The sequence below is a fragment of the Mustela lutreola genome, chromosome 1, assembly GCF_030435805.1.
Source record: "Mustela lutreola isolate mMusLut2 chromosome 1, mMusLut2.pri, whole genome shotgun sequence".
NCBI classification, from domain to species: Eukaryota; Metazoa; Chordata; class Mammalia; order Carnivora; family Mustelidae; genus Mustela; species Mustela lutreola.
In genome coordinates this window covers 72,239,987-72,245,986 of record NC_081290.1, presented here as the reverse complement: position 1 = coordinate 72,245,986, position 6,000 = coordinate 72,239,987, and positions in this window count along the sequence as shown.

Here is a 6,000-nt window from a genome sequence, read left to right as displayed (position 1 = left end):
CTCTGGGCTCTAGAGATGCAGGCTAAGCTACCGTCCGTGGTCTGTGCTTTTGAAAGTCTTTCTCAGCCATTCACTTCGCTCCAGCCACACCGACATTCTCCCCCTCCCCGCCATCTTGCTTAGACCCCATCAGGCCTTCCTCACAGATCCCTTTGTGTCTACGCTCGTGATTCTCTGTCAGTCCAGCTGAAGTCAGAGTTATCTTTTCAGAACAAATCTTGTGACACCAATCAGCCCAGCCTCAGCGCTGTTGACATTCTGAGTGGGGTCATTCTTTGTGGATGTGCATCATGGGATGTCTGGCAGCGTCCCTGACCTCGTGTCATTAGTTACCAGTAGCACCACACTCCCTCCTTGTAACAAGTAAAAATGTCTTCAGACGCTGTCAAAGGTCCCCAGGGTTGGGGGAGGGGTGGGTCGTAAAATCATCTTCGTTGCAAACCTCTGGTCTGAAGGAAGCATCCTGAGCATGGGCCTGGGCGGGCTGGCCCGGTGCACCAGATCCCACCCCCTCTCTCGTCTCTGTGCAACAGCCACTCTGCACTCCTCTCAGCATCCTCCGACTGTGCCAAGGCCTTTTCCTCTTCAGGCCCTTTCACTGCTGTCCCTCAGCCTGGGGCATTCCTTTTGTTCCTATGTCTCCACCACTCCCCCACGCCCCCACCGCCTCACCCCTGCCCCCAGCACACGCACCTGCAGCCCGTGACATTGTTATCAATTCTCAGCTGAAAGGTTACTTTTGGGGAGGCTTTTCTGTCCCCCAGGCTAGGTTAGTCTCCTAATGGCACCTGGGACTTGGTCACAATGACCGGGAATTAATTAGCTTTGCAAAGCCTTGTTAATGCTTGTCCTCACTCTTCTGTTAACTGCATGACAGCCGGACTTAGCACAGAGCTTGGCAGGGGAGAGGTGCTCAACCTGATATTGAATGAATGAATGAATAAATAAATAAATGAATGAATACTCCTTATACGTATTCTTGGGAATATCTTCAGATTCCTTCCTCTCCTTGCTTTAATTTTTCTCTGCTGCTGTAAAGCAGGGCCCTCACTCCGGGTGTGGGTGAAGGCCCCATTGTCCCATTGTCTGATGTTTTACCAAGTGACCGGTCTAGCTGGTCCTGGGAATCTCTCCAAAGTCTGCACAGCATTCTGTCCTGCTCTTTTGCCACGAATTTATGCAAGTCTTCTGTGGAGTACTCCAGACTCTGACCAAACCACTCCAGAGGCCAGAGGCGCATTGAGGGCTCAACTCAAAGTCCAAGATGTTGTATTTGGTTCTCTGGATCTCCCCCTGGGCTGCTTCATCCACCGAATGGCGTCCCCTTTGTCTTTTCTCCCCCTCTTTCTCCTGACAGCCTCCTGTAGTCTCCAACGGGGACACCAAACGGGACGTGTCCTGTTTTGGACCCTAGGTCTTCGGGGGCACAAACCGTGTTTCGATTGTGTTCAGTTTTGAATGGATCAGAGTGAAATCCTGGTATTTTTACATTTAAGCACTTGGGGGTTTGTGCCTGTTTGAGGCTCCCGCGTGTCACAGGACTCTGGCTGGAAATGGTCAGTACGCTAATCTCTGAGAACCCGAAAAATATTTTGGGGAGTATTGTTTAGAAATGAGTTTGGCAAGCAGTTTTTGTTAACTGACTTTTCTAGCTTGCTGATGTGCATTCTTAGGAACCTCTGGAAAGCCAGGGGGAAGAAACTGTCATGGGAGCATCTGTGGTCCCGAAGCTCCAGCTTCCGTCAGAGGTGTGGAATCCTTGGAGTTGTGATAACGCTGGGATTTACTCCCCCTAGTGGTTTGACAAAATATAACTTCTCTGGATGAAAAGGACAATGTTTAAGCCCCAGCTCCCAGCTCTGAATGTGTGGCTGTTCAGAACTGAGTTAGGCATGAGCGGAGATGATGAGTCCGTGCATCCTTTGAGAATAGAATGGGAAGTGGGCTCACGGAGGCATGAGGAGTTGAGGTGCCTAGAAGGGCCAATGAAGCTGTTTTGTCCGGAGTTCTGATCCCAGATGGATTTGCCTGGGATGGGCCAGCGACTGAAATTCTGAGGATGCTTTGCTGATAACAAAGGTGCGAGAAAAACACAGTCTAAAGGAAAGTGGGAGGGATAACCAAAAAGAAAGAAAAGAAAGAAAGAAAGAAAACCATCTTTCAACCAATCTTTGAAAATCTTTGTTGTTGTTGTTGTTGTTTAATTTTAATTTTTTAAAAGATTTTTAAAAAGATTTTATATATTTATTTGACAAAGAAAGATCACAAGTAGGCAGAGAGAGAGAGAGAGAGAGAAGCAGGCTCCCCGCTGAGCAAAGAGCCTGATGCGGGGCTCGATCCCAGGACCCTTAGATCATGACCTGAGCTGAAGGCAGCAGCTTAACCCACTGAGCCACCCAAGCACTCCTTTTGTTGTTTTTTAAAGATTTTATTTATTTATTTGACACAGAGAGAGAGAGACAGCAGGAGAGGGAACACAAGCAGGGGAAGTGGGAGAGGGAGAAGCAGGCTTTCCACGGAGCAGGGAGCCTGGTGCGGAGCTCAATCCCAGGACCCTGGGATCATGACCTGAGCCAAAGGCAGACACTTAACAACTCAGCCACCCAGGTGCCCCCAGTCTTTGAAATTCTTTGTCCTCTTGCTAAGGAAGCAGAAGAAAACAGTAGCTGGCCTTCATGCCTCATGGTGTTACCCTGGGTTTTCCTGTTTGGGGCTGGTAGACTTGTTTTATTCTATTTCTTTTTCTGCAGGTCCTGCCTTGGCCTACAGTCGGCTCAGATCCCTGTGTCCGTGAGTCAGATTGTCACGGGCCAAGCCATGTTGCAATCACTGCTGTTGGGTGAGTCAGCCTGGCTCAGGCTTGGTGCCATGTTTCAAAATGAGTAAGAGCTGTTTTAACTGTTTGCTCTTAATCGGAGACCTTTGTGTTTTCTCATCAAGAGAGGGATAATTGCCCTTTTCTTTTGCCTTAACAAGCCCCAGAGAGACAGGCGGGGAACCCTCAGCTCCTGCTTTTTTTCTTCAGTGGTCTGATCACTCAACACCACCTACGAGCTAGATTTTTTTGCCTTCTGCATAGGATACCTAATGAAGGAAGCTGTGTTCCAGAGACACAGTAACACTGAAACCTTAAGGGCCAAGCTGAAGAGAAATGCTAGGTTTGGGGCATTTCTAGGTGAGCTGTCCTCACTTTGGTGCGGTCCTCCTTTGGTGGAGGAGAAATCTCAGTAAGTTCTCCGAGGCGGTAGCGGGTCTCACTGGTGTTATAAAATCCACGCGATTTCTCAGTTAAATTGATATTTATTTAAAAAGCGCCCTTGGTGATTCTAATGTGAGAACCACTGGTCTAGATGCACATCAAAGTCAGTTAGCAGGAAGTGCTGGTAGCCCCAACTTGGGATTAGCTGAGACACGGCCCTGCCCAGACATCTCTCTGTTGGTGGCTCAGGGCACACCGTCTTCCCCAGCTCAGCCTCAGTTTCCCTCCTCAGGTTGTCTTCTCCTCCTGCCTCCCTCCAGACCTCAGGAATCCCTTCTGTGGAAATCCCCCTCTGGCCTCCAGTATCCCCCCCAGGTTGCACCCGGCTCGGACCCCCTCCAGTCCCACCTTCTCCTTCCTGCTGGCACAGAAACTTCCATACCTCTTCTTGGGCTCTACTGATGCCACTTTGGCTTATACCAGCTAGCTATCCCTCTCTCGACCACCCCCAAGAAGGTGTGTGATCGTTCCTCTGTGGGGAGCAGGGGGATAGAGCCACTGGGTAAGCTCCCGAAGACCCCTGAATCTGGTTCCTTGTCTGTAAAATGAGAAGAATTGACAACCTCATAGGGGACTGGTGTTATTTGAGGCCGTGTATGCTTAACCAGCATGAAATAGATGCTTAATAATGGATCCTGGCTGAAGCCTGGAAATCTGCATGTGTGTATTAGCTCCGGTGTTAGGGGTCGGTGGTGGGTGGTGAGGACCACACTAAGAAGTGTTGCTGACGATGGTGCGTCTCCACTTTGTGAGCTTCAGAATCCTCCAGGGAGCTTTCAAAAAGTGGAGGTGCCCAGGCTGAACCTGGGACTGATGGAATCTGTACTGCTGTGAGGGGAGAGAATAAGCATCGGTGTTTCTGATGGCCACCGCGCGATTCCAACGTGCAGCCAAAGCTAAGAACAAGGTTTTGGGATCCACGGGACTGGATTCTACTGACCTTAAGCAGATCACTAACCTCTGAGCCTCGGTTTCTCCCATCAGAAAAATGGGAATAAAGTATGCTCGTCCTTGTTGGATTATGTGGATTAGTTGAGACAGTTCTCCACAGGACCGGCACAGTGCTCAGACCTTCCCTTCTGTTGAGTGGAATTGGGGAGTTGGTGGACCATGGTGGATGTCCGAGGCTCCTAGCAGACCGAGGCCCTCTCAGCAGCCCAGGGCCCATCCAGAATGTCTAGACTCTCTCAGCTCAGAGCGTATCTGCCTCTTGCTGTTCTGGTTCCAGCAAATTTATGATTCCAGCTCTGGCCTGGCCCACAGGGAGCCTGGCTTCTCCCCATGGGGCAGGGCGGGGGGGGGGGGTCATGCCAACAACCCCTGCTTTCAAGTACTTAATTCCACACACTAGTCGCTTAAAAAAATTAGTAACAATTAAATGAAAGAGGCAAATCAATAGCGTTAGTTCCTTCTGTTGTTTTTTGATCACCAACATGCAAAATGGTCTCTCCCTTCTGGGTTCAAATGTTGTTCAATGTCTGGCCACCTGGAAATATGGCCACTACATTATTTCCGTGAGAATACGTGTCCCCTCCTGGGAGATGAGCGTAGCACCTGTGAGTGTGCCTGGATGTGTGTGAGCTTGTGGGTGTGGGGTCTGAAAGAGTGCGAGGGTGTGTTCAGCGTGTGTGAGCATATACGAGTGTGGGTGTGAGTGTGCATAGGCGTGTGTATGGACGTGCCGCGTGTTCGTTTGTGCGAGTGCACTTGTGTGAGCGTGTGTGTGTGAGAGAGGAAGGCTGCACATGCTGGGAGTTGTCAAGAGTGAGAACACGGATTTCTCATTCTCCCCACCAGTCTCCAGATCCTGCTTTCCTTGATCCTCTCCTAAGCCTTATGTAAACGGAAGACAACTCGGGCTGAGACCTTCTATTACTGTCAAAAGCCATTTTGAAGTAATTCAAGCACTCTGTTTCCATTCTTCTGGGAAATCCTTGCAGTCTTGGAAATCATAACGGCCTGCGACGCTCATCTGTTGCCTTGTACAATGGCCTCGACAAATAGATCTCATCTCTTCTGGGCCCACCCAGGGCCGGAGGGCGTGGGGGGGAGTGGCAGAGACAGCTGCGCACGGCCCGCCGCATGCCAGCTTCTGTGCTATTTTACTCTTTTTACTGTACTACACCGGCAACTGATCTCTCTTTTGCTTTCTTTGCCACTCTTCTTTTGTCTCTTTGAGCTTTGGTGGGGCATTCCTGGTATTAGGTGACCGGCAGTTTGTGTCTGAAGCTTGGTGGGACCCGACTGTCATCTTCCCTGTGCCCTGTCTGTCCCAGGGCAAAGGTCTCCTCCATGGGGAAGAGGCCCTGGCCTTCTTCAGCTTCATTGTCTACACCCAGGCCCGCAGAGCAAAGTGCTCCAGTTTCTAAAAGGGGAGGACGTATTCTGAGGGGTTGCCGCAGTTCTCTACTTTTTTACACCGCCCGGACTGGGGAATGATTTCAAATTTGGTTTATCTGAGTTTCGTTTCAACATGTGCCGTGTTGTGACAAGGCTTCTTCAACCGGTCAGGGGCTTGCAGTGAGATAATGCAATAAACTCCAGGCACGTGGAGAAACTTACATGCTCTATTTCTTCAGGGAAGAGTATTATGGCTGTCAGATATCATAACTGCCCTGGTTATTTCTGGGCATCCTGGGGAAGGGTGTGCATTTTCTGTCTCTCTGCACGAGGACCGTTGGCAGCCACCTGGCTGCCAGAAACCAGATGACCAGCTGCCAGTTTTTGAGGGTCAGGGATAG